The 12,765-nt window shown below is 36.4% G+C and overlaps 1 protein-coding gene across 4 annotated transcripts in view; it reads right to left on the bottom strand.

Moving 5' to 3' along the window:
- Nucleotides 1–12,765, bottom strand: part of CDH18 (cadherin 18) — a 974,018-nt gene that overhangs the window by 224,461 nt on the left and 736,792 nt on the right. The gene's annotated exons all lie outside the window — the stretch shown is intronic.

The following is a 12,765-nucleotide window of genomic DNA, read 5'->3' on the forward strand; positions in this document are numbered from 1 at the left end:
GGAAAGAATCCGGCGCCCCAACTGGGACTAGAACCCCGTGTGCCGGTGCTGCAAGGTGGAGGATTAGCCTAGTGAGCCACGGCACTGGCCTGCCATTGCATTTTAATTTCCATATTTGTTCAAGAAAAATGTCTGCATCACCTTAATTCCAAACTAAAAAAAAAAAAAAAGAAATAAAAATGTTAATCAATATCCCTGATGAACTTAGATGCAAAAATACTCAACAAAATATGAGCTAATCAAATCCAACCATTCATCAGAAAGATATTCAATTGGACCATCTGGGATTATCCATGGTATGCAAGAATGGCTCAAGAGTCACAAATCAACAAATGTGATACATCACGTAAATAAATTGAAGAATAAAAATCATATGATTAATTTAACAAATGTAGAAAAAGCATTTGATAAAACACAACAACCTTTCATAATAAAATACATAAAGCAAATTGGGTATAGAAGGAACATTCTTCAACACAATCAAGACAATATGTGACAAATCCACAGCCAGCTTCATATTGAATGGGGAAAAGTTGAGAGCATCCCACTCAGATCTGGAACAAGACAAGGATGCCTCAATTTCACCATTGTTATCCAATACAATTCTGGTAGGTTTAGCCAGACCCATTAGTCAAAAAACAGAAGTCGTGTGGATACAAATTAGAAAGGAGGAAGTCAAATTATTCCTATTTGCAGATGACATCATTCTATATATGGAGTCCACTGAGAAAATATTAGAGCTCATAATAGAGTTTGTAAAGTTGCAGGATATAAAATCAACAGACAAAAATCAAAAACCTTTGTATATACCAGATAATTCCATGACTGAGAAAGAACTTGTAAGATCAGTACCATTCACAATAGCTTAAAAAATTGAATACTTTGGAATAAATTTAACCAAGGAGGTGAAAGATCTCTACAACGAAAATTACAGAACATCAAAGAAACAAATAGAAGAAGACATAAAACATGGAGGAATCATCCATGTTCCTAGAGTGGAAGAATTAGTATTATTAAAATGTAGACTCTGCTCAGTGCAATTCACATATTCAATGTGATCCTAATAAGAATTCAAAGGACATTCTTTTCAGATCTAGAAAAAAACAATGCAAAAAGTAATATAGAAACACGAGTCCCTGAATAGCTAAAGCAATTTTAAACAACAAAGTAAGAAGCATCACTATACCAAATTTCAAGACATACTACAGAGCAGTTATAATCAAAACAGTCTGGTATTGGCATTAAAACAGACATGTAGACCAATGGAACAGAATAGGAATCTCAGAAATTAATAACATAGCTACAATCATCTAACCTTTGACAAATGTGCTAAAATCAATGTTTGAAGAAAGGATAGTCTCTTCAACAAATTGTGTGGGGAAAATTGGATCTACACACGCAGATGTATGTAACCACTTACTATACACTTTATAAAAGGTGCTTACTGTACAACTTATAAAAAATCAACTCAGAATGGAAAGGATCTAAATTGACACTGGATACCATCAAATTTCTATAGGAAAATATTGGGAAAACTCTGCGAGATATTTTAGGCACGGTTCTTGGAAAAGATCTCAGAATAGGCAATGAAGGCAAAAAATGAGAAATGGAATAACATCAAGTTAAAACAACTCTGCTTTGCAAAAGAAACATTCCACAAAGTAAAGAAGCAGCTGACATAATGGGAGAAAATAATTGAAAACTATGCAACTGATAAATTATTAATAACTAGTATCTATGAAAAGTTCAAGAAATTGAAAATTAAATAAAAATCTGGTTAAGAAATGGGCAAAGGACATGAACAGGCATTTTTCAAAGGATGAAATACAAATGGCCAAAAGACACATGAAAAAATGCTCAGAATCACTAGCCATTAGGCAAATTCGTTGTGAATAGGCATTTTTCAAGGTTGAAATACAAATGGGCAACAGAAACATGAACACAGACACAAAAGCCATCAGGGAAATGTAAATAAGAACTCCAATGATGTTTCATCTCCCCCCAGGTGAAGTGGCTATCATCCAAAAATCCAAAAATAACAAATGCTGGTGAGGATTTGGGAGAAAAGATCCCTTAATAAGTTACTGATTGGAATGTAAAGCAGTGCAGCCATTATGTAAGAGAGAATGCAGATTCCTCAGAAATCTGAAAATAGATCTACCATACCATGCTACTCCTGAGAATTTACCCAAATCAAATGAAATCAGCTTGTGAAAGAGTTATTTGTACTCCCACATTATTTCAGCTCAATTCCCAACTGCTAAGATGTGGAATCAACCCAGATGTCTGTCAACTGAAGACTGGATAAAGAAAATGTGGTATATATACACTATGTAATACTAATCAGCCAAAAAAAAGAATGAAATCCTATCTTTGGTGACAAAATAGATGCAGCTGGAAAACATGATGCTTAATGAAGTAAGACATTCCCAAAAACACAAATATCATGTTTTGTTTTTTGTATGGTAAATACAGAATACAAAAAAATGTATAGGAAAGAAATGGACATCTTGAAATTTATTGCTTTTATCCCTTGTTTATAACTCCTGTGGAACTGTGGTATTTTTGCTTGTTGAATATTATGGTTAGTGGCACATTAAGCCTGTGATTACAGAGTGGACAAAAGTATTTTTTTGAAAAACATAAAAAAAGAATGGAAGGAAAGAGGTTGATTAAGGGAGGGAGACAGGAAAAGAGGAAGGGATATGTGATTATATTCTTAGAATTTTACTTATGAAATGTATGCAATATATTCTATTTTGATTAATAAAAATTCAAAATTCAAAAAATCCTTAAAATATTATCTTTTTTATTCTCATTTTTAGAATTTCATCATTATTCATACAAATGCTAGATTTTTGGTTTTTGGAATTCATTTGCTTCCCCTTTCATAGGGCTGACATCTAGGCAGGTTGAGGACCCTTCAGTCTCTCCCTCTCTCTTTCTATACTCTATCAAACAAACAAATATTTAAATAAACATAATGTGAAGATTTGATGTGTGAAAATTAGTTATAGCTTTTGTGTGATAATGTACCCATTCTAGGGCTTTTTTCTATTGTGAATTGATTAGTTTTAGTAGAGAATTTGAAGTCTAGTATACTTTTATTAAAAACCAAATAGAAAAACTAAGGAATCAGCTATAGCATAAAAGTCAATCCAATGTCTAACATTAAGCACTGAAAAAAAGAATCATCAAATAAAAGTGAGAAAAAATTCTCCTTAAATCTACTATAAAAAATTTAACCATATATAGGAAAATAAATGAATCAGTATTCAATGGAGCAATAATGCATTTTTACCAGAGATCAAAGCAATGATTTTTCAAAAATTTAGAATCTATATTTCTATAAAACTTTTCCTCCAGATATAATTGTAGGTAGAAATGGACCTGTGCATTTATAAGTGTGCCTGCCCCAAAAAGTTCATGGGAAATGGAATCAAAAGATAAGTTTATTTTGGTGCACTGTTATTCTGAAATCCATGCATAGTTTTTTGTTGACACACTTACTATAAACTTTTTGTAGTACTCACGTACAAAATGAATATTTACAAAACATCTTGTTTCAAGTGAGGAAATTATCACAAAACACAGCAAAGTATGCAATCAGACTTTCAATAATCTTCCTCAAGAGTGATTACAGCATATGTGTTTTCCCTTTGCACTGTTGCCCTCAGAGTAACCGTGAAGTAGCTGATGGAGGGAGAGAGAGTAGGGCCTAGACACCATTCAACAAGGCCAACCCAGCTGATGACCAGCACCCACTACTGCTGTTACCAACCAAGAGCAGCCCAACCCACAGAACTGTGAGCCAAGAAAATATTTGTTTGGGGTCACTAATTTTGAGGTTGATAAAACCAGGGCTAACCAACACTAAGAAAAATTATAAAAAAAAAGAAAGAACCTTATGAAACTTTGGATTTCTGTCCCGTTTACAATTCACTGGCAGTACGATGTGTCTCCTCACATGCACATTAATGTACCATGAAAAATCAATACACCCTCATGATATTGAAATTACATCATTCAGAAGATGATGCCCCAGGGTAATGATGTTAAGAGGGCTCCTAGATTCTTGGCACATGTCCAGGGTGATGCTCCCAATAGTGTGGCAGGCACTCAATCAGGGCCCCAAACAAGTGGTGCATTAAAGCCAGCACAGCTGCTGCCTCTACTCGTTGCTCTACAACAAAGAACACAGCTGCAAATAGAACGGGCCTGGGGCTTTAGGGATCGGAGGGAGAAATGAAAACACGAGAAAGATTTCAGACGTCTCAGTACCTCTCCAAGGGCGAGGGGCTTTGTGGATTTAAGGGTCATACAGAAAAACTTCACTTCTTCTTTATCTGGAAAACTAAGTTTAAGGGTTCCATTGACCAACAAGTTTATAAATTGTATTCTCATAATTCTGATAAAAGATGCTATTTAATTCTCCCTTAAGTGAAAAATTATTATTTCTATAGCCTGTTATGGCTTTTAAAGGCTTTCATATGTTATTTAATAAGAAATATTTCATTATTTAATGTATTAATAAATAAATTATTAAATAAAATAAATTATTATTTAACGAGGAGATTTATACATTTCCATATCAAAACCTTTCTTTAAAAATAAAGGAGATGTGAAGTTTATTTTCAGTTAAATTGCATTTTAATCTGGTAGAATTTTCTTTGAAACAATTTGTAAACATAAAGCATTTTATGATAAATTTAGAATGGTTGCAATCCAACCAAATTTAAGTTCATCTTATAATTCTCCTCATTCTAGTAAAAAGGAAGACTGTAAATGCAGAAATTTTAGTACAATTCTTTTAAAAACAGAGATCCCAAAATTAATTGTTTTGTTTTAGATAAAAGGAATTATTGATACACTGAATTAAATTTATTGATAGCTTTGTATTGATAATATGTGTCTTTGCATGCTACTAAATGTATTAAGCACTTATGGTGCTCTTTCTACATGGAAAACAATAGTTCGGTTTGCAAATACATATTTATTTCTCCTATCTTTGTGTATGAAATTCCACACACTCACTTGACTATTGATTCCAAAAGCAGGTGTGATTTCATCTCATTGTTTCCTCTCTGTGTTGTGATAGTGATATTAATTTACCTAATATTTTAAGCCTGAATTATGGAAAATATATTTTGAAGGAATAGGAGGCTTGAACAATTAACAGAAAATTAAAGAAATATTGCCATATAACAATTGGTAGAAGGTGTTATGATCAAGAATGACATCATAATGGACTTTGTATCATGCATAAAGTGAAAATAAAAAAATCACAAATGTGCATTTATGAATGGGCCAATCCAGGTTACATGGGTGCTCAGTAATATTACAAAACAATTCTATCTATATATAATCACTCTCTTGAAATTGATGAAATAGTTAAATAAACACACACATGAATCTCAATATATACTCAGCAGCTTAGTAGGCACTCAGCATAATGCATGTGGTCTTCAAAAGCAAGGCATAGGGGCCAGGCCGGTGTTGTGGTGTAGCAAGTTATTCTTTGGAAGTGACTAGATATTTAACAAATATATTGTCTAACTCTTGCTTCTACTTTGAATTTTTCATTTCTTTAACTTGATTGTTCCCTAGGTCAGTGATTTTTTTTTTTTTTTTTTTTTTTTTGGACAGGCAGAGTTAGGCAATGAGAGAGGGTCCCCAAATGGCCGCTATGGCCAATCCAAATCCAGGAGCCAGGCGCTTCCTCCTGGTCTACCATGTGTGTGCAGGGCCCAAGGACCTGAGCCATCCTCTACTGCCTTCCCAGGCCACAGCAGAGAGCTGGACTGGAAGAGGAGCAACCAGGACAGAATCCAGCGCCCCAACCGGGACTAGAACCCGGGGTGCCAGCGCTGCAGGCGGAGGATTAGTGTAGTGAGCCGTGATGCCAACCGGTCAGTGACTCTTAACTTAGAGCTCTTATTCCCTGCTCAGAGGGCATTTGGCAATGTATGCTGACATTACAACTTAGTGGTAGTGTGGGGTATGGTAATAGGAGCTACTGGGTAGAGGTCAGGCATGTTGCTAAACATTCTACAACGCCCAGGGCAGCCCCTCAGAACAATCATCCGGTCCAAAATTTTAATGCAGAAAATTTGAAAATCTCTCCCTAGGGGAACAGGATTCCCTAGGTTATAATTGAAACAACATTCTATAAATCAAAGATAAAGAAAAACATGCTTCTAAAAATCAGTTCAGTTTATTTTTACATCTTCCTTTATAAAACCAACCAGAATATCACAGACTTTGCTGACAAGACATGTACAGCTATACTTTGCTATTCTCACTGATAATATAGTAGACTGTAATTACTTGCAGTGGCTGTATGACCACTGCTTAGCTCTGTTGATACGCAAGAAACAATTGATTTGATAAAATCTTGCAAACCCAGAGAAGCTCTGGTTCTGCCTTCTCTGTATTCTCAAAGCGTATTTTGAAAAGCTATTTAGGAAATCTATCATTTGGGGTCCCGGATTATTTCCCCTTATCACATGTGTGCCCACACATATGCAAACACCCTACATACCTCTAACTAGACTAAAACCCATAGGGAAGAAAGGAGTATTGTTCATCATTGTATCTTCTGTAAGGAATGCCTTTTTATGGTAATTATAATTTTTTTCAGATAAACTCCTATACCTTATATCAGATTTATTAAAGATGACTTCTCTAACCCACACACAGTACTCTCTCTCTAGCTCTGTGGTTCCTATCTATGCCTATCACACACCTATTGAAACTTTCTATTTATGTGTCTGGAGTCTACTCAAGAAAGTGGACTTGTTTTACTCACCATTTTATTACTAGCCACACTTAACAGCTATTGCCACATAAAACGTTTTCATTCTCTCCAGAATGAATTGGGTAGACACAAGGAGAGAGGTTTTTGCTTATGTTTTGAGTTTTTCAAATGACTAGGTGATACAAATAAGTGAGAATATAGTAAAACCAATAATCCTATCAGGGATGATGAGATGCAAAAATTTCTGTTGTCTTCTACCTACAGTATTGCTTGTCTTATTCAGTGTTAGAAATCATCATAGGCTTAAGTTAAGAATTACTTTTATTAAAAGAAAAACTGCTTTTTGCTATTACAAATTTTGATTTGTAACTTTATAAAAAGCATATGCTTATAGTTTTTAATAAAGAAAAATTCATTTGGCTCATATCTGATAAATCAAGGACTCACTCTTTAGAAGTAATCACCTTACTCAGGGTGGGCATGATTTTATTCAGATGTTTCCCATGCATGTGCACAGCTACTCTGCAACACATTTGAATTATCTAAAACAAATTGGAGACTATTCCATATGCATTTCTATAATTTTTTTCTCACTTAAACAATACAGATTCTTTCTAGGTCCACATACACAGTTTCTATTGATTCATATTAAGGCTGCAAAGGATTGAGTATATGCTTATCTTAAGTTTATTTATTTTTACCTACTAGAAAGGCAGAAAGAGAGAAAGAGAGATAGAGAGATAGGGACAGAGAGAGAGGCAGAGAGAGAGAGAGATTTTTCTTCTATGGACATATCACCAGGAAAGTGACTGTCTCCTGTGGTCTCAGAAGATAAGCAGGGTCAGGCTTGGTTAGTACTTCGATGGAAGATAGAGATCTCTCATCCACTGGTTCACTGCCTAAATGGTCACAACAACCAGAGTTGGATCTGCCTGGAACCAAGAGCCCAGAATTCCATCCATATCTCTCCCATGGGTGGCAGAGACACAAGCATTTCAGCCATTATCTGCTGCCTCCCAGCATGTATTCACATGGAGCTGTATCAGAAGTGGAGTTACCAGGACTCAAAGCAGCACCCCAGTAGGAGTTCTGGGCATCCCCAGAAGTGGCTTAACTGCTGCACCATAACACTAGTCCTAAAGGATTCAGTATATGTTTGAAGAATCATTATTTGAAAACTTCCTAGCAGTACACATAAGTATATATAGATATAGCTATACAACGCTTTCAAATTTTCACTATCAAAAGGAATATTGTCATGGCCATCTTTTCACATACATATGTACAGGTATAAAAATTAGTCCTTTGTCTGCCATGCCTTTTACAAGTATTTCAATTTATCTTATTGGGTTTAGTGTAATTATTTGCCACCTATATTTCATGCTTATTCATTCAAATTCAAGTCATTTCTTCTTGGAAATTGGAGTCAATGAACATTTCAGTGTTTATACTTACACTGTGGATTTATTGATTGTTTATGTTGTTCTTCAGCTGGGGAAAGACACATCATTTTACATTGTTCCAAAGCACTAGCACATTTGGTCTTCCATTTGAACTCATTTACTATTTTAGGTCATATGACCTTAACTGTTGTGTCAACTCATTGTCCATGCATTCACATCACCGTGTCGCTTCAGATTTGGTATTCAGACCTGCCTGGAACTTGTCCACTGTTTTTCTGTATTTTTATGTGATATCTCTGCTTTATATATTTTGAGATTGTCAGATGGAATTTTTTTTTTCAAAATCTTATCCATTCCAGACTCTCTAAAGATTAGATTCCAAATAAATGTCTGTTCCATACCATGAGTGCTTTCCACACAGCAAGCAAAGACAGTGGCAGTGGGTGAAACACATATTTTAGCTGTGTCTTTTTGTCAGGAATCAAGTATCTTTCATGAGTCTTTACATGCTATAGCTACAAACTAGGCCACATCCCACCCTAGATGAAAGTGAGTGATGGCAGGTGAACAGTTAATTCTGCATAGTGTCACCTGAGCAGAAATGAAATTTCTTCATAACACAGAAGGAAAAGTTGCATATTAGATAACTAACAGTGTGTACCCCAAAGGAACATCCTCTATGCTATGCATTTACAACGTCATATTTCTGGGAAAGGGTAGGTGCTTGCTGTCCCACAGGCCTGACAGAACACCAACTGTCCTGGAAGAGCAGAATTCTTCACTTTCAAGACTACAGCACTCCTCTAAATCCCATCTTGAATATCATCCCCTCGCCCCAATCTCTTACAATGAAGACTGGCCAGCACTTTCTCCAAAAGGAGACACAGTGTATATTTTTTGGCTGCATGAAGCATATAGCTTTCATCTCAACTATCCAAATCTGCCACTGCAGTGTCGAAATTACCATAATTTTTAAATGAGGGTATGTGGCTGTGTTTTAGAAAAACATTTTTAAAATCAGATTTCAAACTATATATCTATCTCCCCTACTATTGTTTGCTGATCTCTGACCTACATCATTATCAGTATTTTATTTCTAAAATCTGAGCTTATGAAAATATTACTAATTAAGATAGTAATTTCTCCTTTCACTAACTTTCATATCATCTTCCATATACTCACACTATAAGGTGCATTATATGTACTGTTTTTACATATTTATTTTCTCACATACATACTAATAAAATTTCCAATATGCAGTTTATAGATTGCCATAATTACTCTTTCAGTAGAATCTTGCCTGATATCACAGATGAGAGACATACAATTACTCTATCTTCCCCTTTTTCTCTATTTTATACTATTAACTTTTCCATCAACCATACTTGACTCAGCAAGAGAACTGTAGACTATCAGCGATTCCTCCATTCTTTTTCAAAATACTTTTAAAGACTTACCTCAAATGGTAGAGTTAGAAACATACCAGGGGATTCCAATTCAATCCCATCAAGGTGGCATGTACCAATGCCATCTCACTAGTCCAAGTGATCAATTTCAGTTCACAATTGATCATAATGAAAGGACTAAGAGTCAAAGGGAGCACATAAACAAGTCTAGTGTCTGCAAATACTAGCTGATAGAATCAAAAATGGAGAGTGATCCAACATGGGAAGTGAGATACACAGCAGACCCATAGAATGGCAGATGTCCTAAACAGCACTCTGGCCTCAGAATCAGCCCTTAAGGCATTCGGATCTGGCTGAAAAGCCCATGAGAGTATTTCAGGCATGGAAAGCCAAGACACTCTGGAGGGGGAAAAAAAAAAAAAAACCAACAACAACAAAAAAAAAACCTAAATGAAAGATCTCTGCGAATGAGATCCCAGTGGAAAGAATGGGTCATCAAAGAAGGAGGTACCTTTCTCTGAAGGGAGGAGAGAACTTCCACTTTGACCATGGCCTTGTCTAAATATGTTCAGAGTCAGTGAACTCAGGGGGCTTCCATAGCCTTGGCAGCTCATGACAAGAGCCTAGGGTGATTACTGATGCCATAAACAAGAGTGTCAATTTGTGAAGTCAACAACAGGAGTCACTGTGCACTTACTCCTCATGTAGGATCTTTGTCCTTAGTGTGCTGTACATTGAGATTTAATGCTATAACTAGTACTCAAACAGTATTTTTCACTTTATGTTTCTGTGTGGGAGCAAACTGTTGAAATCTTTACTTAATGTATGCTAAACTGATCTTCTGTATATAAAGAGGAATGAAAATGAATCTTGATGTGAATGGAAGGGGAGAGGGAGTGGGAAAGGGGAGGGTTGCGGGTGGGAGGGACGTTATGGGGGGGAAGCCATTGTAATCCATAAGCTGTATTTTGGAAATTTATATTCATTAAATAAAAGTTTGGAAAAAAAAGAAAATGGAAAAAAAAAAGATTGATTTATTTATTGAAAGGCAGAGTTACAGAGAGGCACAGGCAGAGAGAGGGAGAGAGAGAATGAATGAATTAATCTTCCATCCACTGGTTCACTCCTAAAATGGCTGGAACGGCCAGAGCTGGGCCAATATGAAGCCAGGAGCCAGGAGCTTCTTCCAGGTCTCCCAGCAGGTGCAGAGGCCCAAGCACTTGGGCCATCTTCTACTGCTTTCCCAGGTGATAGCAGAGAGCTTTATCAGAAGTGGAACATTGGGACTTGAACCAGCACCCATATGGGATGCTAGCACTGCAGGTGGTGGCTTTACCCGCCATGCCACAGGCCCCCTCCTCCATTCCTCTCCTCCTGTCCAAGCTGTATTGCCTTCTCCTCCATCTGCTCATTTTTGTTCTCAGGGAATAGACATCATTCACTGGAAATATCTAACAAATATGCCATCTCAATTTCTTATCTTACTCCACAGCCCATATTTCTTATTTTTTCTCTGTGAAATTAAAATTTTTCTTCTAGTCTGGTAAATTCTCAAATACAAGGACAGTAGTTTTGGTATGATCACTTCCCATTCATGCCTTCAATCCACATACTGATAGAATTTTTGTTTGGTTATTTGTAAGAAGAGAAACAACATGGTTTTAATTTAGATAAATCTCTATATTGTCCTAAAAATGCACCTGCTGTTCAATCTCACTGTCCTTCTCAGTAATGACTGCAGCGCCTTTCGTCTCTCTTGTTTGGCCCACTCACCAACAGTTGTCCCTTTTGTGCTCATTGGGTCCACCAGGACTTATAGTATTGAGCCCTTTAATTCCTTCTCAACTCTCCTGAGACCAATAAGCCCAAGTACATTCAGGCATATTCCCCAGGCTCTTGGAGCCTGGTCCCTGTGGTCCAAAGGCAGCCAGTTTGCAACAGCACTCTCCCCTGAGACTAGCTAAGAAAGAGACTTAGTCTCCTTTTCTTAACTGCTACCCCAACAGCTTCCCCAGGAGCAACCACCTGGCTCAAGAGAACTAAAAAGGTCTGGCATCTGGGAGTTGAGTAGGGAAGAAGCTGCACTCTTATAACACTTTATCTATACATTCAAATTTGTAGAATGAATTGTTAGAGATCAGAGTAACTATTTTAAGATTTTACTATTTTTTTAAATGTGGAGTTTCAGAGAGAGAGGGAAAGAGAACTTCTATCTGTTCACTCCCCACAAATGGCTGCAATCTGCAAAGCTGGGCCAGGCCAAAACTAGGAACCTGAAACTCCAACCAGATCTCACACATGGGTGCAGGAGTCCAAGTAATTGGGTTATCTTCCACTACTTATCAGAAATATTAGCAGGGAGCTGGATCAGAAATTGAGCAACTGGGACTCCCATCAGCACTCACATGGGATGCTGGCATTGCCGGCAGTGTCTAAACCCACTGCACCATGGATCTGGCTCTTAGAGTAACTTTATCATAAAATAATATCAATATCAATACAGCAAAATTATATACATAAAATCCTTACTGAAAAGCATGTCTTCTAAATCAAGTCTAGAATCTCACAAAGACAGTTAAAATTAGTATAATAACCAAGCATTACTTTAAACATATTTAAGAAATTCATCTATGAGGTAAAAATAAATTATGTGCTGAGTGTTTGGCTGTGCAGTTAGGATGCCATTTCAGTGCTTGGATTCAATTCTCATCCCTGCTCACAATTGCAGTGTTCTGCTGATATGCATCCTGGGAGAGCACAGGTAAAGAATCCAGTAGTTGTTCCTCTGCCACTCACATGGGAGACTTGAATTAAGTTCCTATCTCTGGCATTGGTTTGACCCAGCCCTGGTTGTTGTAGGGATTGAGTTAATGCTAGCAAATAGGAGATTCAAATTCTCTCTCTCTCCAATAAATAAAATTAATATAAAATTTATAATACAATAAAGTAGCCAGACTACAAAAGTCTGTGTGGCAGAAAAGCCATAGATCCTCAGTGACTTGCAAACTGCACCATGATATTTTGACTACAGCGTGATCCTGCAGGGGAACCTGGAGTTAATTCCTTCTTAGTTTCAAGATGAGTGAATTTGAAAAATAACTATTTCAGTTTGCACATTTAAAAATGATATTCAAAAATGTTTCATAGGACTATTGTATGTTTTGAAACAAGTAAGGTATGTAAATGCTTACAAGGATTG

Source organism: Oryctolagus cuniculus, chromosome 14, assembly GCF_051225735.1.
Source record: "Oryctolagus cuniculus isolate XC-2025 breed Fujian yellow rabbit chromosome 14, ASM5122573v1, whole genome shotgun sequence".
Lineage (NCBI taxonomy): Eukaryota > Metazoa > Chordata > Mammalia > Lagomorpha > Leporidae > Oryctolagus > Oryctolagus cuniculus.